This window comes from Sus scrofa, chromosome 5, assembly GCF_054392235.1.
Source record: "Sus scrofa isolate SSC_HxYL_T2T_F1_AM1 chromosome 5, Sscrofa_HxYL_maternal_Yorkshire_Landrace_v2.0, whole genome shotgun sequence".
Lineage (NCBI taxonomy): Eukaryota > Metazoa > Chordata > Mammalia > Artiodactyla > Suidae > Sus > Sus scrofa.
Window position 1 is genome coordinate 62,965,877 of NC_139387.1, and position 27,990 is coordinate 62,993,866.

Genomic DNA, 27,990 nt, shown 5'->3' on the forward strand with positions numbered 1-27,990 from the left:
TCTGCACATTACGCAAAGCAGAGGCACAGACTGCCTTTGTTGTTCTACACTAACTTTACAAGGATGTTTATATAGTGAATGGAGTTGGAAGCTAGACATAGTGTCTCTTTTTAGAGTAGAGGGCAGACAAGCATACTGCCCATTATAAAATGTTCAGATTCCAAAGCCCAGAGTTTCTCTCCTGTAACACAGCCCACTCCTGTGTGCAGGTTTCTCATGACCCTCTTCATGTCGTCTTTTGAATTGGGCTTCAAGAATCAGGAGACATGCTGACACTGGCTATTACTATGACCCTAAGTAATAATGTCTTTATCTCTCTTGTGTTCTACCAGCAGCTGTGAAACTGTAGCAGGCTTTAATGTAGAAGGATAAAGCATCAGACCCCTCATAGTTCTTGATAGTTTCCTAAATAAATCACTTTTTAAATAAGTAGAGCCAGTTATTTAAATTTGAGAGATTTTAGTTTTAAAAATCCCAATTTTTGCTTTCTCTTGAAAAATGGAAATATTTGGTGACATGGGACCTGAATTTCCACGTCAACAAGTGGCAAGAACTGAGTGGCAGCTGTCTCCATGGTCGCCATGTCCCTGGGCCAGTTCCTGACCCAGATTGCTTCCCTAATTTATATTCCTTTTCTAACTCCTATAGGCCTTTGATTTTGTGACTCCTGTTCAGGGCAATAGGTGCCATCAACTATATTTATTCAAGCACAGAATTAGATCTGGGTTTTAGAAGTACAACTCTCTTGACAATGTGTAGATGATTTATAGTGAGGGAAATCTAGAATGAAATGTTGGAGGATACGTTAATATTCCAGAAAAACATATGAACAAGACCTGAACCAATGAAATGACAAGTACAGTAAACAAAAAGGAAATGATTCCATGGAGTTGTCAGGACTTGGTGCTGTATTGGTATATCTTGTGTGGGAAAGAAGGACATTGTGAATTAGGCTTGAGTGATCCATTGGATAGTGATAGCCTCAGAAATAAAATTGGGAGGAACTTGATAGAGCTTTGATGGAGAAAGGAAACCAAAGGAAAGGCTAAAGACCTGAAGCAACAAACTTAAGGAACCTAAAGAAGATTTAGCTAGAGATATTAATAGGCAGCGTATAACTCTGGAGATAGGCAGATGGTATATGGGTGTCTTAGGGAGCTTATAAAACCCGAGAAAATAAATGTTAAAAACTTGGTATACTTGCCTAGTTGTCTATTTACTTTCTCTTCCTTGAAACAGTGTGCTTTTTCATTAGACTCTAAGGGAACTTTGGTAACTCTCTAGCAAAGGTTGGCTGGGGTTAAAGATTTGGGACCCATCCAGAAAATGGTTGAAATTACCCTCTGGAATGTGTATATATAAGATAAGGGCCAAGGAAAAGTCATTAGAAAAATGAACACAAAATAGTTCATGGAGACAGAAACAGGAAAGTTTCAAAAAGGAATGCCAGACCTTTAGGGAAGTCACATGGATTAAGGTCTGAAAATTTGGTGACTGGTAACCTAGAGCAGGTGTGGAAGCCAGGCTTCAGTGTGATTTTTTTTTTTTAAAGGAAGGTTAGAAAGTGGGGGCAGCATGAGTAAGCTATTTTTATGGGTTGTTTGAGTGTCAGGATTAGGAAGAAAGGTTGGATTTTAGGGAAGTTTTGGGATATTATTCAGGAAGATAAGAGATTGAATATGCTTGAAATTGAAAAGGAGACACCAGAGGAAGAAGGCAATTATAGATGTTATAATAAGGGCAAAAATATTAATGTGTAAGTACTTAGAGCATCTTTAAATTCCTTACTTCTCTATTCCCCAAGCTCCACATTCCCAGCTTCACCTTATCAGTCATATTGGGGGAATTGGTGGGAGGAGAACCAAATAAGAGATTGAGGGACTTACATCAGAAAGGATAAGAAAAATAAGAAGAAAGGGTAGAGATTTACTGGAGAGAGACCATAAAAAAATCTGAGGGAAAGAGGAAAGTGGAAAAGGAAAAAGGCCCTCACCATAGGCAATTTATGATAAGAAATTGAAAGTCTGCAGCTCAAGAGAAAGAAGTACCAAAGCAGAAGTGAAAAAATGGTAGAACAAGAAGAATCGTGGAAATGAATGTAAAGCACGGAAATGAATTTTAAACAAGATTTCCTTTAATTATTTTTGAAAACTGAAAGTGAATATCTGGATTCCTTTATATTCACATTGTTTGTTAGACCCTGTTCCTTTTAGTATGATATAATATTTAAACGGGGCTCCTTGGAGCTGTGGTATTTATTTGGGTTACACAAAAAATGAGGCTATTACTTGATAGTACAGCTCTGAGTAGGACCAGAAATTTCTCTTCCAGAAGGTTGTATATTCTATGTCCCAAATCCCAGCACAGTATATCAGCAGCATTTAGGTTGGACGCTTATGAAGCCAATGGTAGAAAGGAGATACAGTGGTAAAAGGAAAATTTTTATGTCCTTTATCTCTCATCTTAAAAGCCAGGAGAGTTGGAGGAAAAGAAAGATGGCAGTATGATTGTCTTCTTTGTACTTTGACTAGATTTTTAATGGATTATCACCTCTGGCCCCTTCTGCCCTAAGCTTGGGGAAGAAAACAAAGATTGGAAATGCAGAGGTGGGTTAGGGGATGAGGGCAGAGCATCTATAAATGAAGCAAAACTAAGAATGAGGAGAAAAGTAGGCTGACATTTGGCCAATGCCATTTCCCTTTTACCCTCTATTGAAACCAATCACATTTACACTCCCATCCAACCCCAACTATTTTACGGTGATAAGGAAAGAAGAAAAGAGAAAAAAGAAGATAAACTTGTCCCCTTAAAACTCTATTTAACTTCTCCATTTTCTTCTTTATTTTCCTTAGCACCGTCACCATCAGCCTCATCCTGGAACCTCCATTCACCAAAATTCTAGTTGACTTGTGCCTATGTCTTGTCCTTAATACCACACTGCTCTACCTCAAGATCCTTGAGTTCTCACCAGTGGCTTGATGGAGAAAGTCCATCTTCCTCTAGCCATGATGTAAGAAGGGTTCTATGATCTATGACTAGGATTATGATAGGCAAGACATGACTGATACCTGGAATTTAAAGGACAGAATTCCTGTTCCCTTAGTCACATGGTTTCTGTCCTAAATTCTTTCCAATTCAGACAATACCTCATAGAATATATGTGGTAGAGGGATAAGCAAGAAAAGAGGGAGCTAGATTTCCTGCTGTGGTGCAATGAGATTGGCAATATCTCTCCTGGGATGTAGGTCGATCCCCAGCCAGTCACAGTGGGCTAAGGATCCAGTGTTGCTGCACCTGGAGATTTCAGCTGTGGATCTGATGTGACCTCTGGCCTGGGAATTCCATATGCTGTGGGTTGGCAAAAACAGGAAAAAAAAAAAAAAAAAGTGTGCGTTGCTTCTGTTTTGAAGGCCCCGTTTTGTTTTGTATCCATTTAGTAAAACACTGTCTTTGACTTGATAGACTTTTTTTTTTTTTTCCTGTCCCTGAGGCATATAGAAGTTCCCGGACCAAGGATTGAATCTGCTGTGACAATGCCAGATCCTTAACCTACTGCATTGGGCCCAGGATTGAACCAGAGCCTCCAAAGAGACAGCACCAGATCTTTAACCTGCCATGCCACAGCAGGAACTCCTGACTTCATTGCTTTTTGATATTTACTTAAAATTCAGTATTAGCTAAACACCACTGTGAATTGGTTTATTTTTCCCTTGGCAATTTATTAACGACTGATTTGGGATGTATGAGGTTTTGGAAGATATATTCAGATACCTATTTTTCATTATATTTTAATTTATATAAACACTACACAAAATAGGAAGGTATTATCTAAATGAACGGCAGCTATAAAAATGTGTGGGTTAATGGAGTTCCCGTCGTGGCGCAGTGGTTAACGAATCCGACTGGGAACCATGAGGTTGCGGATTCGGTCCCTGCCCTTGCTCAGTGGGTTAACGATCCAGCGTTGTCGTGAGCTGTGGTGTAGGTTGCAGACGTGGCTCGGATCCCGCGTTGCTGTGGCTCTGGCGTAGGCCAGTGGCTACAGCTCCAATTTGACCCCTAGCCTGGGAACCTCCATATGCTGCGGGAGCGGCCCAAAGAAACGGCAAAAAGACAAAAAAAAAAAAAAAAAAAGTGTGGGTTAAAACTCAACCCTAAAAAAAAACTTTGAGGTTAATTTAAGTGAAAGTGTAAGCCCACATAACTATGCTTATTGACTAGGGATCTGGACAGAGAATTTCAAATTTTCAAACTGAATTAAAAGCCATTCATTCATAGTTCGGTCTCAAGTCAACCTAAATATCTGAAAAACTTACTAGCTATATGGAATAAGGCTATATTTTAAAAGTGGATCATATTTTTTTATCCTGGCACAAATTTCTCCATAACCTAAAAGAAAAGTTAAAAAGCTGTATTTGTAAAATATTTGCTATCATTTGCCTGTGTGTTTCTAATTATTTTTGCATCTTGGATTCAGTTTGTCTCCTGCAATCACATAAAATAAACAGCAAAACATGGTTTTTATTTGTTCAGATTTGAGCTGTAGACATTGCTTCTCAGTAATATTAAATAAGTTATTTAATTCACTTCTGTTTAAATATTGATAAAGTTTGTTATTTGTACTCCAGATTCTTCCACAACCTAGAATAATTTAGATAATTAATAGAATTTCTGATACATTTTAGAATAATTTAAATTAATATTTAATTCACAGTTCTGTTTGATATCATATAAAGTAATGATAAATATGAGTATTTTGGCAACTCGTAATTCTTTAATAGCATTCTCTTATGGAGATAAAATGTTTAAATATTAATTAATTTAGTACTATCAGAACTGCATAGTTATTAGGCATTTCCAAATTTGGAAGAATTTTCATTACACAGTAACTGGGTAATGAAAAAAGAAAACTAAAAGTCCTTCTCTAGTCCTTATAGGGGACAGATCAAATGAAATTTTCTAATAATCTGGAGATGTTTCATAATTGAACACTTAGCAGTCATTTCCAAAACAGCAAATATAAAGTTTCATTATTGACTAGGATTTTCAGAGCACATCCATGTCTTTCTCAATACCACATAGGTTTTCGTTACTCAAGCAGCATATGGCAGTAAATGACCCAAAAAGGAACATGTTGCATTCTTTTTCTGCATTAAGTGCTGACATTATCTTGGCCACACTGTGTGTGTGTGGCTTTATGTAATGAGAATCCTTTTAGAGACAGTTTGGGGGTATGTGTTCTATTCTAGCTGATACCTTTTTGAAGGAACCTATTTTCAAAGTAGCATTCTGTGTGAATTATGCCTGATCTAATTATCAGGCAGTACTCTGGGAATTTACTCCTAAATGGCTGCTATTAACATAAACAAGTCAATTTACATGTCACAGTGAGGTTCAGGTTAAAAGAAAATGTATAATGGATTTCTGCATATCTGTGATCTACTTTAGCTTTGCTTTTATTTTTTAAAAAAAGCAGAATGATAAATAAATGTACTGAGTTTTCTACATATAAACTTTGTTCCTATAATAGCAATATGAATAGTTAATGATTATTTTTACCATCAGTCACATATATTTATTGAGTACCTACTCAGTGTAAACATTGTGCTGGGCAAAAGCCTTCAAAGCAGGTAGGTCTCTGTTCTGGCAACAACTCTTCTGAGTTAATTTTTCCCCATATCTTCGCAGTAGAGATCTCAACTCTAGAAATCTAGAGGAATAAGCACTATCATCAAAGTGCAGGGATGTCTGGCACACAAAGCAGATACTTTTTCCATTTTGAAATGAGACCTCACAAAATTGGAGAAAATGTAAGGGTGACAAAAGTTAAAAAAAAAATACATTCAGATTAAAAGAATTGAAACTGGTTCAAATGTGTCACTAAAATTGATGAAATCAGCAAGAAGACTGGCACCATAAAGTTAAAAAAATTACAACATAAATACAAAATCATTATCCCTAATTTTCCTCAATCATTTAAAATTGAGGGATGATTCACCAGGCTCAGGGAGGAAGGCCAGAGGAAGTTATAAACATATCTTTAAAAGTGGTAAATAAGTATCACGAGAAAAAGTTAAATGAATCTGGATGAGTGAGTCAATTTGAAAGTTAGAGATACATGATTTTTTTGGTTGTAAGGTCTTTTCCCTGGCATTGCACCAGAGCAAAGGTTCTATTTTCAGGGAATTTATGTTTTGAGGAAGGAGGTCTTGTGACAGAAACATTTCCAAATAAGGCAGTAGCAGCACCTCCTTTTCTGGAGGCTGGTGGGAAGCAGCATTCTGGTTTTGGCTGTGTCTACAAAGCAGCCACATAAATTGAAAAATAAAACCTCATTCAAGCAAAAATTAGGGGTAACTGCAATAGTTTTTGCATTCATTATTACTTAGACATGTCTCTTGTTTTATCAAAAGTACAAGAAGGGTTTTGGTTGGTGGCTTTCAAAATCAGAGAAGTTTCTGTGCACAAAAGCCAAAACTGATTATGACACAAATGTTCAGTTACAATCTAAGGAGAATTTATTTTAGATGGGAAACCATTAGTTGTGATCAGTGGAGGTGTAACATCTTATTCATTCATCCACTCAATCCACATATTCATTGTGCATTTACTAAGATCTTCGGTCAACAAGCAAACTCTTAGAAGTTTAACTTTCTAGGGAGACACGGTGGAGAGTAAAATAAAGATATTGTCTGTCTTCAGAGAGCTCAGAGGATGATCATTCAATAATAGCAAGAGGAGAAAGAGGAAGAAGATGAGGCAGAGAAGGAAAAAGGGAAGGAAAAATTAATCTTTGTATATATAGCAAGGCTGAGAATAGCTGCTATTACAATGAGGACCTCTCCTTTTCTAGTTTATTGTTGCCTCTGAGTCATCTCAACCAAAGGTTTTATATTTTCCAACTATAGTGGTAACATTTTGCTTAATTGTCAGCACATTATTTTAAGAGCCCAATTTTGAGTTTTTGTTTCTAAGCAAAAGCACTGCTACAAGATTAAGCTGTACCTATAGTTTTAAGATAGAAGGACAGTGAGCTAGATTTGGAAAAAAAGCTTATCCTGCCACTGTATTTTTTTAAAATTATGAATTATTCAAGAATAAAGTCCAAATTCACTTCTGGAAATTATCCCTTAGAATTCTAGCTTCCTTGAGACTTTCAGGATATCTTTTTTTTTTTTTTTTTTTTTTGGTCTTTTTAGGGCCATACCCACAGCATATGAAGTTCCCAGGCTAGGGGTCCAATCGGGGCTATAGCTGCTGGCCTACACCACAACTCATGGCAATGCTGGATCCTTAACTCACTGAGCAAGGCCAGAGATTGAACCTGAGTCCTCATGGATACTAGTTAACTTTGTTACCGCTGAGCCATGACAGGAACTCCAGGATATCCTTTATAGAGATCAGAACTGATGACCAAACACTTTTTACAGCTATTTATACCTTTAACATTTATCAGTAAAACAAAAACAAAAACAACAGCAAAACAAACCCCCTTTAAATTTGACAAGTTTATTTCAAAAACTTGTACAATGAAACTAAGGGGGTGGAGGGGAGGTGTTTCTCTGGTAGCCTTGAAAAGAATGTAGCTCTGTTGTATTCATAGTTTAATCTGCTAGGATTCCATAGCCCAGGAAAGATGGGTGTCAGATCTCCACGCATAATCTTCAGAACATCCGGAACCAAGAAACGGAGGTGGAGAAAATGAAAACAATATAAAACAGAAGCAGGCTTGTCCTTTAACTTTATAAGAATGTGAATCAAATAATGTGGTGGCGGGGAGCCCTCATCAGTTTCAGGATTGGGACTGAGACACTCTACCTGGGCTTCCTGTCTCTGCTCTGTACAGATACTGATAATACACCCTCTGAAATGGCAATCAGGAGGGTAAGAAAGCCAGAGAAACTTTCTTTCCCCTAAATCAGATTGAAGTGCTAATAGGAGGCATACTTTGACCAAAAAAGAAAGAAGAAAAAAAAAAAAGAGAGAGAGAGAGACAGAAGCAAATGGGGACAGTACACCCAGAAATGCAATGGAAGCCCTTCACACAGTCCAGGTAAAATGTTTTGGCTCCAATACCCTTACAGTTATCTCAGAGGAAGAGAAGTTCCTCCTACAAGATAAAATATTCTTTTATGGGGAAAAGATACAAAAACAAATACCCTTCATCTTGTTTGACTACATTGAGACTAACTACTCAAAGTAAAATAATTTCTAGTGTTTAGACACTGAGTTACACAGGTTTTGTATTAACATAATACAAACACATGAAAATGTCGTTATTGTACCCAATTTGAGGAAAATATTTAAATGGGAGAGATTATATCAAAAACTGAAGGCTCCTGAAAAATCACATCAAGGAGGAACTGAATTACTTTTTGCAAAATATCTATCCTAAGAGGCTCTTGTTAAATACAAATTTTAAGAGGCTATTTTAAAATACTTAGATGTATTTTGCAATGCCGAATGTTTTTCTGATGACCCTTTAGATCTTAATATAATCCACATTCTTTTTAACCTGAGTCCCCCTTTTAAGTCAAACATTGGTTCCAAACTCTGAGTGCTATTCGTCCCTTCATAAATAGAATAACACATTCTTTGAAACAGAGATGGACAGTTGTGTTTGAATATTGTGGAAGTTTGGACTTGTTTCTTTTTCTCTTTGTGTATAAACTACCCTGGCTTATCAGTTACTATATAAAACTGGCTTTTCCATTACTTGTACTAAACATTTCAACTTTAAATCTTATTTCATGTATGTTTGTTTGTTTGTTTTGCTTTTTAGGATCACAAGTGTGGAGTATGGAAGTTCCCAGCCTAGAGGTTGAATCAGAACTGCAGCTGCCAGCCTACACCACAGCCACAGCACTACGGGGTTCTTAGCCCACAGAGTGAGGCCAGGGTTCTAACCCACATTCCCATGGATACTAGTCAGGTTAGTAATCTGCTGAGCCACAATGGGAATTCCTTATTTTCATGTTTTATTTCTTCATCTAATCAGACATTTTCCAACTGCTTTCTGAATGTATGTTACCAAACTTTCATATCAAACATCATTTCCAAAATTTGTTTTTCCTTTTCACTTTATCACAAATGCAATGTGAAGATGCTGTGGTCTTAATTCCAACTATCTCTCTGGATTTCCGACCATGCCTTCAAAAGTATTATTACTTCCTTTTTGCTTCTTTTCCACTTGCTACTGTTGCTTTCCTAAGTCTGGTTTTAGTTTTTGGTTTTTTGATGCTTGTTTAACACTGCCTCACTTCACTGGTTCAAAAACAACTATTATGTGCACTATGAGTTTTCTGTTTCTCTGGGTGACTATCAGCTTCTGTTTCCTACTTGAGGGCAGAAAGGAAATGTCTGAATGGTGGGTTCTGATTTCAAGACTAGACTTTTAGAACAACTTTCAAAAGTGCCACTCAAAAATCACTCAAAAATCTTACAAGGAATGCAGATTCCTTGCAGATTTCAAGACTAGACTTTTAGAACAACTTTCAAAAGTGCCACTCAAGAATCACTCAAAAATCTTACAAGGAATGCAGATTCCTTGGATCTCACCTTTTCCCTCTTGGCATAACTGCATTTTTTTGTTCTTCTGAGAAGACAAAGGTTATTTTTAGATAACAGCTCCTAGGTTACTTTTTTTCTGTAATCTATAACTTCTTTCTCTTTCAGCAGTATCAGTTAATAGTTAACCAAACTTTAGAACTCTAATGTTTTTGTGGCTTTTTTTTACATTAATTAATCCATTTATATAGGCTAACAGTGTTTCACATGGTGGAGGTTCTACTGACTTTTCCATTTCTTCAGTTTCCTGATGATGGACTTTTCTGTGACCACAGAAGTGGTATTGTAGGGTTGGCACCTTAGGCTACTATTTTCATGCAGGGACCATGGTGCCAGATCCCCACAGGTAGCATCTTCTTCTTGGTTTTGCAACAGAAGGGACAAGACTTGGTGTACTGGCTCATTTCAATTTTCTTCACTTTTCTGAGGGAGACACCATAACAGGTCCTGTATTTATAGACTGTTTCAACCTTCTTGGTATATTCAGCCATGTAGCTGCAAATTAGGTCCAAGATCAGAAAGCTCTGAGGTTTTATCAATGTCGTTGTTTTTCTTAAAGGACCATTAAGTCCTTTTGTTTGTATTTTTGTTTTTATTTGTATTTGCATACAAATTTTTGTTTTTATTATTTTAACCTCCTATACGTTTTATTCCTTTCATTTTATTCTTCCCCTTTATTAGGATTCTTTACTCTCATTTTGCTCCTTACTCTCATTTTGCTTCTAACAAAGCAACCTTCAAATGTATTTAACACACATTTTTTGTTTTTATATGTTCTTGGAATTGCCTTGATATTTTGCATGTAAGAATTTCTAATTTACTTAAATGCTGTTATAAATTATTATTACTTTTTAGCTCAGCACTGCATTTTAAATATCCACACATGTGGCTGTGTTCATCTATCTGGTTAATTATCTCTAAATGTTGCTAATACAGCATGTGATACAAGCCCGCCACATTGGGTCTGCCTACTCCCCTTAAGATGGTCACCCAGGTTGCCTCTGACTCTGCTGCCATAAGTACCATTAGCATTAGCATCATTGTACAAATCCCCTTACAGCCTTGTCTGAGAATTTCTCTAGAGTACACACTGAGAAGTGGAATCGCTGAGTGGTTGGTAGCTATATCCTTGATTGGCTGGACCTGCCAGGTCACTCTTCAGAATGGCCCCACCAATTCACATGCACATACAGCTCATAAGTCTTGTTTTATACCAGCCTATGTGCAACATTGGGCTTAATCTAGCTTTCTAGTGTTGTATTTTGGTAGGTATAAATTCAGAAAAAGTTTGGTAGGTATAAAGTCAGAAAAAGTGTATCAAGAGGAATATAACTCATCAACAGCTCTTACTGATTAGGACGAACACACAGCATCACACGGCAGTCAATGCTGAAAGTTTAAAGCAAATAACATCAATTCTGCATTCAAGGAACACAAAATGTAATGGAAAAGTGAGACAGAAGACACAGTCTTCTAGGGAAAACCTTTGACAGCAGAATGAATACAGTGTGGGGAAGCATAAATGGAGGCCATGTAGCTCAGATGAGTAGAATCAGGGGAAGTTTCTGCAAAAACAGACCCTGAAAATTGAAGAGGTGAATATCCTTGAGTAAAGAATGGTCCACCTCTGTTGGGAAAGTGTTTATCACATATAAAGGCAGTGGGAGGAGGATACACAAAATCACAGAGATCAGCATAGACATTGGATTGGGAGTGTACTACCTGCTTTGAGTGCCTTGTCTCACTGAGTCCCAGCAGTCGGGGATATTGGCGTTGGTTATTATTTTCTTTCATGACAGGTTTTTTTTTTTTTTTTTTTTTTTTTTGCATTTTAGGGCTGCACTCCATGGCATATGGAGGTTCCCAGGCTAGGAGTCCAATCAGAGATACAGCTGCTGGCCTACACCACAGCCACAGCAACGCAGGATCCAAGCTGTGTCTGCAACCTACACCACAGCTCATGGGCATGCCAGATCCTTAACCCACTGATGAAGCCAGGAATCAAACTTGCAACCTCACGGTTGCTAGTCATATTAGTTTCCACTGGGCCACAACAGGATCTCCCAGTTATGTTTTTTATTTTGTTTTGTTTTGTTTTAGTAAAAGAGTCTTTAAAGTCTATAGTGCTTTACACTTTTCAAAAGTTTTACACACATGATTTCATAAAATCCCAGAATAAGCCTTTTTGTCCCCTATCCCTATATTGTCCATCCATCCTTCCTTCTCCCCTCTGGTAACCACTAGGCTGTTCTCTGTATTTGTGAGTCTACTTCTTTTTTGTTTTATTCATTAGTTTGTTCTATTTTTATTTTTAAAGATTCCACACATAAGCGACATCATACAGTATTTATCTTTCTCTGTCTGACTTATTTCCCTCAGCGTAATTCCCTCTAAGTCCATCCATGTTGTTGCAAATGGCAAAATTTCATTCTTTTTTGTGGCTGAGTAGGATTCTATTGTGTATGTACACACCACATCTTCTTCTCCATCTATTGATGGATATTTAGTTGTTTTCAAACACTGGCAATTGTAAATAAAGCTGTATGAACATTGGGGTGTATGTGTCTTTTTGAGTTAGTGTTTTGTTTTGTTTTCAGATATATACCCAGGAGTAGAATTGCTGGATCATATGGCAGTTATATACCTAGTTTTTCGAGAACTGTCCACACTGTTTTCCACAGTGGCTGCACCAGTTTACAGTCCCACCAACAGCATACTAGGATTCCCTTTTCTCCACATCCTCGTCAACATTTGTTATATATGTTCTTTTTGATAATAGCCACTCTGACAGCTGTGAAGTAGCCTGGCAAGCAAGTGGACCAGAGGACAACCAGGCCTACCAGACCACCCATATAGTTGGCCAATCACAATGGAAGGACCAATGTAACCCTCTTGGGAAAAATCCCTGGAGTATATAGCTTGGGTGATGAGAGGAGAGTGTGTTACAGGGACACGTGATATCTACAGAGGCCACTTCTCCAAGGTTGAGAAATGTAAGTAACTTACTACATTCGTAAAATATCAATAGCAACTTAGACAAAATGAGGCAGCAGAAGGACATGTTCCAGATGAAGGAACAAGATAAAACCTCAGTGAAGTGGGGATAGGCAATCCACCCGAAAAAGAGCAGTCATCTTCTTTTTACATTAATGAAACAAAGCCTCAGAAAAGTTTTCCCAACACCATACATCTCATAAGTACTGGTTACAATCAGGATTTTAACAAATGTTTGATCTCAAAGTTAATGCCTGTTTGTTGTTGTTGATCTGTTTCCCTGATTTAAAAGTGGGGGGGGGGGACATATAAAAAGAGCTGATGTAAGAATTGCCTATGAAACAACTGAATTCTGTTTTAGTGAATTAGAAGCCAATTAATATGGACCAAGGGCAATTTTAACAAGTTTAAGCATGACTAACAGCAATTATTATTAATTTTAAGACTTGAACTAAAAAGCAGAAATAGGCTAATTTACAAAATTCTTTGCAAGGAAATTGACAAAATTGGAAAAAAAATCAATGTTTAATTGTAATTAGAGGTTCTATTATAAAATATCACTTTTTTTTTGTCTTTTGTCTTTTTAGGGACACACCCATGGCATGTGGAGGTTCCCAGGCTAGGGAGTCTAATTGGAGCTACAGCCACAGCAACACCAGATCTGAGCTGGGTCTGCAACCTACACCACAGCTCACAGCACAGTTCTTTTTATATGCCCCCCCCCCTTTAAATCAGGGAAACAGATCAACAACAACAAACAGGCATTAACTTTGAGATCAAACATTTGTTAAAGGTGCACAATGAGATATTATTTTTGTAATTAAGGTAATGATTTATCAGATATCACATGATATCTACAGATATTATGCTTCAAATCATAGATCCTCTCTCAAGAAGGTATCATGAGAACTGAATGTGCCAGATCATCAACATGCATTGCAGAGACATTTAATATTAAAAAATAACACTAAAGAAAATCCAGTGCTTTCCACATGACATATTCTGCATTCACAAGCATGTAAAGGACAAGCTTTTTTTTGGTGATACAATATTTCTTAGAAGCATACACATTTTCATATTCTTTATTGTTAATCAGAGAGCATACTGCTATTATACCATTAACTCGCAAGAGATTTCTGACTATATTTTTATACTGATGACACAGTATCTAGCATTAAGCCAGTTTTGAAAAAAAAAACAGGCACCCTCTTATGTTAAAATAAATTGGAATGATTTGGATCAAAGACAGAGATATTTAGATTGAGGCACTAAATCCCCCCTTGAGACAATCTATAAAGGTTCTCTTCTAAACCTAGATATTGAAGCTAAAATTGAGCAATTCTTTTAGTTTAAATAGAATGTGTTCAAGCTGACATGAAGTTGCAGAGAAGACCCCTGTCTGTATCCCCTACAGTTTCAAAATTCTAATGAAGTCCCAGTTGGAACAGATTCTTCAATGTTTGTCTTCAAATGGCCTGTGACTACTTGAGGCTAAGCTGGTACAAAGCTAACCTGAGACAAGAGATTCTAGAAATTTCCTGAGAACATCCTTATTCAAAAACTAGGTCTTTGTCATGGCCAAGAGAGAATACTTTTTAAACAGAAATTCTTCTAATCTGTTATCAAAACTGCTATAAAATGTCTTGTCACTGCTATCTCAGGGCTTCAATTGAAGCTGGTCAAGAAACTCAATTCAAAATCATTTAAACCAACACAATATTTTAAATCACTATGCTTCAATTTTAAAAATGAAGTTTGGAGTTCTGGTTGTGGCTCAATGGCTTAAGTACCTGACATTGTCTCTGTGAGAATGCAGGTTCAATCCCTGCCTGGCTCAGTGAGTTAAGGATACAACATTGCCTCAAGCTGTGGCATAGGTCACAGATGCTGCTCGGATCCTGCGTTGCTGTGGCTGTGGTGTAGGCTGGCAGCTGTAGCTCAGATTCAACCCCAGCCTAGGAACTTCTATATGTCACAAGTGCAGCCATAAAAAGAAAAAAGAAAAAAATTTTTAATTAAGAATGAAGTTATAGAAGTATTTTAAACCAGTTTCCTAATCTTTAGTGTATCAAAGTTACCTGGAGAGTCTTTTAAAGCTTTTGTGCCCATTCCCTGAAGTTTTGATTCAAATATGAGAATTTCTAACAAGTTCTTAGGTGGCATTAATTCTGCTGCTCCAGGGACCACTACCTTGAACAAGGAAATACAAACAAAAAAGGCTCATGTAATTTTAAGTCCAGAAATCCAGGAGCCCTATTGCTGCGTTTGGTCTGAGTGACCCAAAGAGAGGAATTTAAATCCTTTAATGAGAGTTCCATTTCTCCAAATACTAGGCAGATTCAAGATTCACTCTGTATAAGCATAAATTGGCCACTGGCACACCCATAATCACAGTGTACATGATTAGGAAATTCATCTTGGACAATCTTACCCAATTCTCTCCAAAGAGAGTCTTGGGGAGGGCTTAGGTGTCCTTAGCCTAACCACATGCCTATTTCAGGGGTGAGGTGGGGATTTCCTGAGCCTAGTGTGATGGTGTATTATTATTGTGCACGCCTAAGCCACATGCAAGGCCATATGTCCAGAAGGAGTTCTGTCAATAGGCTTAGTCATTTCGATCCTCCTTCACTTAGAGTGACTTGTGTCCATGACATTCCTCAGCCCTTCATGTGAGTATGCTTTGTTATGACATGTCCTTGGCCATACTATATGCCTGCAAATGTCTAGATCCAGATTGGAAAGACAGTCTAGGCTCCAAATCTGGGACCTATTTTATATAAAAGCATAGAGTCTAAATTACCTTCATGACAATTCCTTAATCTACAGTAAGCTTCTAATTATGACAGTAGGAAATTTTCAACAGTCTCTGACAGTGTTATTACTTGTCCAGAAAAGAAAGGATTCAAACAATATGAAAATTGATGAGTACAAATGAACAGACTTACAGTTCAGCAATTCAACTGATTTCTCTACTAAGCATAAGGTAAAGTTGTTTGCATGCAGAGGCCCTTTAAATGACATGATTTAATGTGACTAAAAGATGTACAGATGGCACTACACTGCCTCTACTGGGAGGAGAGGTCAGGCAGCAATTGGCTCTAACACAACCCCCACTAATGTATAGTTACAAGCTGCCACATCAGGGTCCATCTATCTAAGAAACAGCCTGTTAGGTGAAATAATCAAGCGCTGTTTTACTCCCCAGATGCAGAAAAACATGGTGACTTTAATGCTACCCTAAGTGCTGTCAGACCCTCACAGAATGACTATTTCAAGAGCAAGATTTTAATAAATGATTACCTATTTATTTGCCTAATGAGAAATTAGATATACAAATACTATGTGAGAAATCTAATTTGAATTCAGCATCCTACCTATCATTGAATTTCTTCATAGGAGCATTGGAGGAGGACATTTAAAAACACCCGTTTCTCAAATGTAATCTGTATAACTATATACTTTAAATCATGAGAGAATTAAACCAATCAAACAACACAGAAGGCCATTGATGTAGGTAAAGGATACTTGGTACCACCTTGATATTCTAAACTTAAACTTTGCCTCATAAACTAATGAGAGCCCTATAGAAAATGACTACTGAAACACTGTGGCTTTCAAAATATTAAAGGGCAGGAAAAGGTCATTGTCAAGAAGAAAAAGTTACTGATCATTCATTTCATGAAAGAATATATATAAAATAAAGGTGTTCAAGGACCAAAGAGATATGTTCATTAGAAAGAATATGGCTATATATTATCCTACAATTCCAATCCTGGGCACATATCCAGAGAAAACTATATTTTGAAAAGATACATGCATTCCAATGTACACTGCAGCACTATTTGCAATAGCCAAAACATGGAGGCAACCTAAGTGTCCATCAACAGATGAATGGATAAAGAAGATGTAGTACATATATACAATAGAATACTACTCAGCCTTAAAAAAGAACAAAATAATGCCACTCACAGCAACATGGATACAACTAGAGATTATCATACAAAGTGAGGTAAGTCAAAAAGAGAAGAACAAAAAGGACAAATACCACATGTTATTACTTATATATAGGCTCTAAAATGCAACACAAATGAGCTCATCTACAAAACAGAAACAGATTCACAGACATAGAGAACAGACTTGTGGTTGCCAAAGGGGCTGGAGGAGGGAGGGAATGATCAGGAATTTAGCAGCAGTAGATGCAAACTATTATATATAGGATGGATAAACAAGGTCTCGCTGTATAGCAGAGGGAACTGTATTCAATATCCTGTGATGAACCACAATGGCAAAGACTAGGAAATAGAATATATGTATGTCATGTAATAGATAGATAGATACACACACACATATATCACTTGGCTGTACAGGAAGAATACAACCTTACAAGTCAACTATATATCAATAAATCATTATTAAAATTTTAAAAAGAAAGAATATGGCTATATATAATCCAATCTATAAGATATTTTCATGTCATCTTGAGTTTGGTGACATGGTTTGTGATGGAAGTAGCCCAACCTATAGTTGCATTTGAAAAGAAAAATGTAAAATACTTAAATTCATCCAGTTTAGAAGCAATGCCTCATCCAACTAATAGGAAAAAGGGGGCATGCTTTTTCCATCTCCTCCTTACTGAAGAGAGGAAAAGGAAGAGTGAAATGGCAAAGCGAGACCTGGAGATGACAAGTGATTACTGAGAATCGCAAAACAAACTAACAGCAGAATTGGAACCAGAATACAGGTCTTGTCTCCTTACAGGTGTTGGCCCTAACTGGACTTGAATCACAAACATAGCAATCAAAAGAAAAACATACTACTAATAATAAAGGGAGATTTTAGTTAATTTTGGTCCACTAAATTATTGCATTCGATGTGTCCTGGGATGGATGGACGGATTTTGATAGAGGAGTTAATTAGTCAGACTTGGGTATCAAACAGCCTAATTTTGAATTCTAACTTTACTCTTTACATGACTTTACTAAACCTTGTGTTTTTTGCATATGTAAAGTAGGAAAATACTATGAGCTTCATAGGTTTGTATAAAGATCAAATAATATATGCAAAGTGCTTAGTACAATGCCTGGTATACAGTAATTGCTCAATAGATATTAGCTAGTTTATTAGAACTTGCTGAGATAAGCTTCAGTAACGAACAATCCACAAGTCTCTGTGGTTTAAAAATATTAAATATTTACCATGTGCTCATATTACATGTCAGTTTGCTTTGCCTTATCTCTATTTCACTTCTTCCTCATTCTGAGATCTAAATTAAAGGAGTAGCCCACATGTAACATACTATTTCTCATTGTAGAAGGAAAAAAGCTGTGGCCATAACTAAGAACTCTTAAAGCTTTTGCATAGACATGATTTATGTTACTACCCCTCGAATTCTATTGGTCAAAGTAACTCACGGCCAAGTGGGAAACTATATTTTTCCTAAAAGGAGGTAATGGAATTATGTGGCAATGGATGGGGAGGTAATAATTCTTTCTCATGGAGTCAGCAAATAATTGAGAATCACAATCAGTTCTACCACACAGTGATTCTTTAATCTAACAAGAGGTGAAAAGGCACATGTGAAGAGCAGTTTACGATGAGAAGAATTGACTCTGCCTGATCTACCTCTACTAGTTGATGTTCAACAAGCCATTTGATCTCTCTAAAATTTAAGCTCCTCATCTATAACAATGATGTAAAGAAACCCAAGTAAAGCCCTGTAATGAATAAGAAAATTAATGAGAAAAAAGTTCTGCTCCTGAGGAATTTGCTGTTATAGAAATTAAAAACAGTGATGAATACTTTGGGAAACTGACCATTTGCTGCCTGGGATTGTAAACAAGGAAGTATAAGCAATCCATATAACTTATTATCAGATCTGAGTGCTTATCAATCGTGAGGGCTCCCACAGGGAGTATGTAGGCAATAGTAAAACTATTTACCACCAAGAGAATCTCAAAAATGAAGTAACTTGCAGAACCTCAGCAAAAACAAACACAAACTGGAAATCTTAAAATAGAACTAACCCTATTATACCCTTAAGATGAAGGATAAAATGCTAACTGATATATAATGACCCAACATTGTTTTCTCAATTCAGCATTCATTAATCGATTAATGATTCATTTGTTCATTTAGTAATTATTTATTGTTCATCAGTTATGTGCCTAGTTAAGGGGTAGGGGAAATTTTGATAAATAAAAACATAACCCATCCATGATATTATGGCCTTTAGTGTCTAGTTAGGAACCCCAATATTAAACAGATAATTGTATTAATATTTTATAATTTCAAAATTGGAAATATGCTATTGAAGAAAAGAATATGATTTCATGAGAGTGTATGAAAAAGAAACCTAACTTAGGCTGGAAAGGAGGTGGACATGAAAAACTTTTGGGAATAGGGGATTCTGATCTGAGATTTGAAGAATCCATTCACTGGACCAAGGCAAAGGGAGACAAGGGTGACAAGCATCTTGGACACAGAGAGGACATCAAGGACAAGACTTTGTGGTGGAGAGAGTAAATTTTGATATACTAGAGTTTCACTGTGTCTAGAACACAGAAGCATAGTGATGGGGGGGGATGGACCAAGTGGTGGAGGTTGAGTTTTATACAGTCTTATAGATCCTAAATATCTGTCTACTCAAGAATCAGCATGCAACTATTAAGTAAATTTACATAGGGGTTTGGTATGACCAGATTTTTTTTTGTCTTTTTGATAGTACCCATGCCATGCAGAAGTTTCCAGGCTAGGAATCAAACCTGAGCCACAGCAGTGACAATACCAGATCCATAACCCATTGAGCTACCAGGGGACCCTGTCAGATCGCCTTTTTTTTTTTTTTTTCTTTTTAGGGCCTCATTCTCAGCATATGGAAGTTTCCAGGTAGGGGTCAAATCAGAGCTACAGCTACAAGTCTATATACACCAGAGCCACAGCAATGTGGGATCTGAGCCATATCTGCAACCTACAGCACAGTTCATAGCAACACTGGATCCTGACCCACTGAGCGAGGCCAGGGATCACACCTGCATACTCATGGATACCAGTCAGAATCATTTCTGCTGCACCACAACGGGAACTCCCCAGATTGCATTTTTAAATCAAAATATACACATTGGTTAAACATGAAATTGTGTAGATTTATAAAGGGAAGCAATTGTCATCCACATTGTCTTAGACCCACTCCCCATGTTCTTTCAAGTTCTGTTGATACCAATATTGCTAAATGAATAGTTCAATCACTAATTCCTTAATTCATGCAATAAAATATATTTTTCAGTTTGCTGGTGCTGAAGGTGGGGATTTAAGTCATCATAAAATCATATAAAAACATGAAGACAGGGATATTATTATACATTTTCAGCATTTTTTTTTTCCCTTGATCCACTTGGAGCCTAGGCTAGAGGTCAGAAACTAAGGTCCAAAGGCCAATTCTGGCCTGCAAGCTGGTTCTGTACAGCCTATGAATCAAAAAAAAAAAAAAAAGTTTTTTTTTAAATACTTTCAAATGGTTATGAAAACATACAAAGGATATAAAACAGAGACTACATGTGTCCCACAAAGCCTAAAATGTTTACTTTTTGGTCCTTAATTGAAAAAGTTGAGCAACCCCTGCCACTTTTTTGTCAGAAGGTAGATCAAGAAACTTTTAAGTAACTCTTCAAGTCTTTTTGCTCATTTCTCAAATTGACTTGTTTTGCTTGACTTGTAAGAGTTCCTTCTGTATTTGCATGTGAGTCCTTCATCAGACATATGTTTTGAAAATATCTTCTCCCCAGTCTCTGCCTTGTCTTTTGATTTTTTAATTGTCTTTCAAAAAGAATATTTTTGTTTTGATGAAATGTAATTTATCAATTTTTTTAAGTCTGTGTGTGTGTGTGCGTGATATCCAAGGAATTTTTGCCTGACCTGATGTTACAAAGATATGCTCTTGTTTTCTTCTAGAATTCAGAGTTTTAACTTACATAGAGTTGATGATCCATTTTGTGACTTGACTTTTTTTTGTGTGTGTCTTTTTGTCTTTTTAGGGCAACACCTGCGGCCCAAACATGCAGCATATGGAAGTTCCCAGGCTAGAGGTCTGATCAGAACTACAGCCACCGGCCTACGCCACAGCAGTGCAGGATCCAAGCCATATCTGTGACCTACATCACAGCTTACGGCAATGCTGGGTCCTTAACCCACTGAGTGAGGCCAGGCATTAAACCTGCAACTTCATGGTTCCTAGTCAGATTCATTTCCACTATGCCATGTTAGGAATTCCTTGACTTTTTAAATATAATTTTAGGGACTTAAAAGGTTTTAAAATGTTACATGGTAGGGGCATGTAAGAAATGTCTGTGTTTTCTGCTCAATTTTGCGGTGAACCTAAAAACTGCCCTAGAAATAAACACTAAAGGAAATCTTGCCATTTCCAACAATACAGATAGACCTGGAGGACATTATGCTAAGTGAAGAAAGCCAGATATAGAAAGACAAATACTGTATGACCACACACAGGTTCGATCCCTGGCCTTGCTCAGTGGGTTAGGGATCCGGCATTGCCATGAGCTGTTGGGTAGGTCACAGATGCAGCTTGGATCCTATGATGCTGTGGCTGTGGTGTAGGCCAGCAACTATAGCTCTGATTTGACCCTAAGCCTGGGAACTTCCCTATGCCTCACTTGCAGCCCCAAAGAGCAAAATATTTATGTATCAAACTCATAGAATCATAGAGTAGAATGGTAGTTTCAAAGGGCTGAGTAATAGAAGTAATATTTGGTGGGGTACAAATATCATATTCTTAAAAATTTAAGAGATTAGATCTTAAGTGTTCTCACCACACAAAAAAAAGAAAAAAATAGTAACTATGTGAAATTATGGATGTGTTCATTAACTTAAACTTGGTAATCATTTTACAACATATACATATATAAAATCATTAAGTTGTACACCTTAAAAATCAGGTTTACAACTTAAATATATACAAATTTTATGTGTCAATCAGAACTCATTAAAGCTAGAAAAAAAATTAAATAATATTTATAAAAAATTAAGGAGTTCCCTGGTGGCTCAGTGGGTTAAGGATCCAGCATTGTCACTGATGTTTTATGGGTTCAATACCTGGCTTGTGAACTTCTGCATGGCTGTCAAAAAAATTAGTGGTATATACATACGATGAAATATTATTTAGCCATAAAAAGGAATGAAGTACCAATACATGCTACAATATGAATGAACATTGAAAACATTATGCTGGGAGTGGGATCAAGATGGCCAAGGAGTAAGACAGTAGTGTTCACCTTCTCCCACAAACACATCAAAAAAACCCTTCAAACCATCTACATGTAGAATAATTCACAGAGAACATCTACTGAACACTGGCAGAAAAACTTAAACCTCCAAAAAGGGCAAGACAACCTCCATATAACTGGGTAGAACAAAAGAAAAAAAGAGAGAGAGAGAGAGAAAGGGATCAGGACAGGACCAGAACTTCTGAGAGGGAGCTGTGAAAGACAAAAGGAATCCACACCCTGGTAAGCCTCCTGACAGGGAAATCAGCCAAGATGGAGGGGACCTCAAAGCCTCAGAGAAAAGTGCAGCAGCTGGACTGAGAAGGGGAAAGCAGAGAGAGGGCCACACAGATGATGAGTACCACCTCCCAGGACACCACAGTCTGAGATGCTCTGAGAGTGGCTGGGCACTGAGACTCAGGCTCTGGTGGTCAGTACTGGGGAGAGGTTGGCTATATGGAGACAGCCTGAGAGGCTAGGGAGCGGTGTGCCAAGGGCTGGGAAGCAGAGTGCCACAGCTAAGGGAAACTGGAAGGAGGTCTGGGCCTGCAGGAGAAACAAGGCATCATTGTTGGGGAGGGCAAGAGGTGGAGGGTTGGGCTGCCATAGGAATATCTTTCTCTGCACATGAGTGGACTCTCGGATGGCAGGGCTATTGGCAGTGAGGTGCCTCTTGCATGGGCTGTGGGCAGCGATGCCTCCTGCATGGGCTAAGCATGATGGGGTGGCTCTTGGATTGTCTATAGGCAGCAGGGGCAAACTCAGTCATCTTAGACTCCAGAGATGGGGTCTGTGAACAGGCATGACCTAAGGTCTCAGTTACCTCAGAGGAGGGCACTGCAATGGAGCCCCACCTGTTGTTGCTCTCACTCCCCTGGGCATGCACATTTCCTGCTGCTTCCACTGCAAAATGCTCCAGGCACTGCCTACACCTTCCTGAGGGTCACTGCCACTTCCCAGGGCCCTGCAACTAGGAGCAGTCTGCACCACCTCTCCACAGGTCCTTGCAATCAGGCACTGGCTACACGTCCTGCCCATTGCCTCCATCTTCCTGGAAGTACACACAGCACCCTAAAAATAAATAGTAAGCCCTCACAAAATATACAGGGGCATTTGCACATATAAATAGCCCTCTAAGACTACAGTAGTTATTTTTCCTAAACTCACAGAATAAGAAAAATATGAGCAAAATGAAGAAGCTCAGGAACCATTCCCAGTTAAAAGAACAGGAAAATTCACCTGAAGCAGTAAACAAAGAAACAGAACTATACAGTCTAACAGACACCAAGTTCAAAAAGGAGATAGTGAAGTTAAGAGCAGATAAGAATAATGTAGATTACTTTAGAAAGGAAATAGAAAATGTAAGGAGGAGCCAAGAAAATTCAGAAAGTTTATTTGGAGGGATGCAAGCTGAGTTAAAGGCACTGAAGAGCAGAATGAATAATGCAGAGGAATTAAATAGTGACTTAGAAGAGAGAATAATGGAAATCACCCACTCAGTACAGCAGACAAAAAACCAAATGAAAAAACATGAAAGCAACATAAGAGATCTGTGGGATAAGAAAAAGCAATCCAGTCTATGAATAGGGATTCCAGAAGGAGAAGGAAAAGAAAAGGGGATTGAAAATATATTTGAAGAAATTATGACTGAAAACTTTCTAAATCAAAGGAAACAGATATCAAGATACAGGAAACACAGAGTGCCCCAAACAAGCTGAATCCAAATAGGCCCATACCAAGACATAGTATAATAAAAATGGCAAAAATGAAAGATAGAGGATTCTAAAGGCAGCAAGAGAAAAACAAAGAATTATAAGGGAAACCCCATAAGCCTAACATCTGATTTCTCAACATATACACTACATTCCAGAAGAGAGTGGCAAGATATATTCAAAGTTCTAAAAGGGAAAAAATTACAGCCTAGAATACTCTACCCAGCAAGAACATCATTTAAAATAGAAGGAAAAATAAAGATTTTCTCCAACAAAGGCTTAAAAAGCACAGCAGGAGTTTCCGTCGTGGCACAGTGGTTAATGAATCCGACTAGGAACCATGAGGTTGCGGGTTCGGTCCTTGCCCTTGCTCAGTGGGTTAACGATCCAGCGTTGCCATGAGCTGTGGTGTAGGTCACAGACGTGGCTCGGATCCCGTTGCTGTGGCTCTGGTGTAGGCCAGTGGCTACAGCTCCGCTTCGACCCCTAGCCTGGGAACCTCCATATGCCGTGGGAGCGGCCCAAGAAATGGCAAAAAGACAAAAAAATAAATAAATAAAAAATAAAATAAAATAAAATAAAATACTGCTTTAAAAAAATAAAAAAAGAAAAAGTAAATTAAAAAAAAAAGCACAGCAATACTAAGCTCATTCTAAAAAAAATATTGAAAGGGCTCTTCCAAATAAAAAAGAGCTAAGAAGAAATAGAATGGAGGAAATCACAAATGGAAACTAATTATTTAAATAAGTCAGTATACACATCTCAAAGAAAAAAAATGTTGTAAAAGCTATGATAAACACAATGAAGAGCAAAATGATAAACATGAAGATGTTAAAAAAGGACATCAAAATCATAAAAAAATCATAAAAGGTAAGAAAGGAAAGTAAGAAAATCTAGACTCTTTTTTTTTTTTTTTATGAATGTGTTCGAGCCTGTATGACCATATGGCTAAAGCAAGCAGATGTAGGAAGGGGTTAACATATTTGAAAAACAGGGCAACCATAAATCAAAACCAATACAGTTACAAAAACTAAAGAGAAGGTGATACAGGCATAAAATAAAAGGCAATCATCCAATCAAAAAAAAAAAAAAAAGGAACAAAGACTCAACTGGAAAACAAGATTTAAAATAGCAATAAATATATATTTATCAATAATTACCTTAAGTGTAAATGGACTGAATGCTCCAATCGAAAGACATGGAGTGGCAGACTAAATAAAAAAACAAGAGCCTACAATATGCTGTCTACAAGAGACTCACCCTAGGGCAAAAGACATATCTAAGTTGAAAGTGAAGAAATGGAAAAAGACATTTCATGCTCAGGCAAAGGACAGAAACGAAGGAGTTGCAATACTCCTATCAGACAAAATAGACTTTAAAATAAAGATGATAAAGAAAGAAAAAGAAGGACACTATTTAATAAGGATTGATTCAAGAAGAGGATATTATATTCATAAATATATATGTCCCTAATTTAGGAGCATCCAGAAACATACAATAAATGCTAACAGAAATAAAAGGAGAAATTGATAGGAATACAATAATAGTAGGAGACTTTAATACCACGCTCACATCAATGGACAGATCCTCCAGACAGAAAATCAAAAAGGCAATAGAAATCCTAAATGACACAATAGAAAAGTTAGACTTAATTTCTACTTTATGACACATTACATCCAAAAAAATCAGAATATACATTCTTTTCAAATGCACATGGAACATTCTCGAGTACTGACCATGTACTATGGCACAAAACTAACCTCAACAAATTTAAGAGTACAGAAATTATTTCACGTATCTTCTCTGACCACAATGGCATAAAACTAGAAATCAACCACAGGAAAAGAAATGAGAAAAAAATGACTACATGGAGACTAAACAACATGCTACTAAAAAACCAATGGTTAAATGTGGAAATGAAAAGGGAAATTTAAAAATATCTGAGACAAATGATAATGAAAACACAACCATTCAAAATCTACGGGATGCCACAAAAGCAGTTCTTAGAGAGAAGTTCATAGCAATACAGGCCTTCTTTAGAGAAGAAGAAAACTTTCAAATCAACAACTTAACTTACTACCTAAAGAATTAGAAAAAGAAGAAAAAACAAAAAGCAGAAAGAAGGAAATCATAAAGATCAGAGAGGAAATCAATGAAATAGATTCAAAAAGCAATAAAAAAATTAATAAAACCAAGAGCTTCTTATTTGAAAAGGTAAACAAAATTGACAAACCTGTGGAGACTCACCAAGAAGAGGAAAGAACTCAAACAAAATGAGAAATGAAAAATAAATATCAACAGATACTGCAGAAATACAAAAAAAAAAAAAAAAACATAAAAAATACTATGAACAATTATATGCCAACAAATTCGACAACCTATAAGAAATGAGCAACTTTCTAGAGACATACAGCCCACCAAAACTAAATCAAGATGAAATAAATTAGAATTTCTGTCGTGGAGCAGCAGAAATGAATCCAACTAGGAACCATGAGGTTGCAGGTTCCATCCCTGGCCTCACTCAGTGGGTTAAGAGTCCGGCATTGCCAAGAGCTGTGGTGTAGTTCGCAGATGCAGCTCGAATTTGGTGTGGCTCTGGCATAGGCTGGCAGCTACAGCTCCGATTGGACCCCTAGCCTGGGAACCCCCATGTGCCTCGGGTATAGCCCTAAAAAGGCCCCCCCCCAAAAAAATCAATTAACAGACCAAAACTAGAAATGAAGTTGAATATGTAATAAAAACATTCCTTACAAACAAAAGTCCAAGACAGATAGCTTCACAGGCAAATTCTACCAAACACACAAAGAAGAAATTATACCCATCCTTCTTAAACTTTTCCAAAAGTTTGAATAAGGAATACTCCTAAAGACATTCTATGAAGACACCATCACCCTAATACCAAAACCAGACAAAAATAATACCAAAAAAGAAAATTATATGCCTATATCTTTGATGAATATAGACGCAAAAATTCTCAACAAAATATTCACCAACTGAATCCAACATCATATAAAAAGGATCATATACCATGACCAAGTGAGATTTATCCCAGGTTCACAAGGATGGTTCAATATAAGCAAATCAATTAAGGTCATACACCACCTTAACAAAGAAAAGTCAAAAACCACATGATCATTTCAGTAGATGCAGAAAAAACATTTGACAAAGTTCATTCATTCATGATAAAATAACTCTTACCAAATTGGGTATAGTTTTAACATAACAAAAGCCATTTATGACAAACCAACAGCCAATATAATACTCAACAGAGATAAGGTGGAAGCATTATACCACTCAAATCTGGAACAAGGCAAGGATGCCCACTCTCACCACCTTTATTCAACATAGTATTGGAAGTCCTAGCCACAGCAATCAGACAAAAAGAAATAAAATATATCCAAATTGGAAAAGAGGGAAAATTGTCACTGTATGCAGATGACATGATACTATATATAGAAAATCCTAAGGACTCCACACAAAAACCACCCAAACTGATCAATGAATTCAGCAAAGTAGCAGGATACGAGATTAACATTCAGAAACCAGTTGCATTTCTGTACACCAACAATGAAATATCAGAAAAGGAATACAAAAATACAATACCTTTTAAAATTTGGGTAACACCAAAAAGTCTCCTGTGAGGAGTTTATCTATGACAGTAGCAAGGTGACTTCCATCTCTAGGACAGCATGACAGAGGAGGGACAGCTAGAACAGTGCAGCAAAATGACTTGTAAACTGACCTACTTTAAAAGAGACAGAAACCTCAGATAGGACATTCCTTCTTGCACTGGACTTTCCATTGGACATAAAATAAAGATTTAATCCAACCTTCCTTGGAGTTTTAAGATGCAGTACAACCTTAGCTAACAGCTGAGCATTAATTAGTTGTAAACAAGAATGACGAAGTTTCTGATTGTTCAAATGTGGTTGAGTAGCGGGAAGGTAATATAGTAAGTCTGTAAAAACAAAACAAAACAAAAATGACTAAAATATATGCTTGAAAGAAACCTGTTTGTATTAAACTTTTTTTGAAACTGCTAAAATTAACCTTAAAGATTCAATTTATATAACACAGAAAGGAAAAACAAATTTGAAACTAAAAACTTTTTCGTGCATTTAACTTATCTTTAAAATAAATTTTTTTAAGTTTATGGGTTATTTTCTAGGTTATATATGAATAAAGCAGATGCTGTTTTGAGCTCTGGGTGTTCAAAGAAAATGGCTGATAATCTACTTAGCTGAGGACAATAAGTTTTATCTTATGCTCAGAAAAAATCAGGAAGACATTTTCACTGATTTTACCAAAACAGCAGGATAAACTTCAAACTAATCTTTCTCTTTTAGCAAAACCACATATAAAATGAATGAATATAAAATCTTAATATAATTCCTTAGATTTGAATAGCATCTTTCTTCCAAGAGCTTAAAGCAATTTGCTTT

At 37.0% G+C, this 27,990-nt stretch overlaps 1 long non-coding RNA gene and 1 pseudogene across 4 annotated transcripts in view; both read right to left on the bottom strand.

Annotated features, from left to right (window-relative positions):
• The window catches only part of LOC110260733 (uncharacterized), a 96,329-nt gene that overhangs the window by 53,929 nt on the left and 14,410 nt on the right, over window positions 1–27,990 (bottom strand). The window contains exons 3-4 of one of the 4 annotated variants that reach the window (XR_014803792.1): window positions 27,409–27,506; window positions 27,152–27,290 (exon numbers count right to left, since the gene is read on the bottom strand). The exons of the other annotated variants lie outside the window; for them this stretch is intronic. This is a non-coding gene — a long non-coding RNA (uncharacterized LOC110260733). The remainder of the gene's footprint in view (window positions 1–27,151; window positions 27,291–27,408; window positions 27,507–27,990) is intronic. 4 annotated transcript variants of the gene reach the window in all.
• On the bottom strand, window positions 9,787–10,058 carry LOC146403394 (large ribosomal subunit protein eL43 pseudogene; annotated as a pseudogene).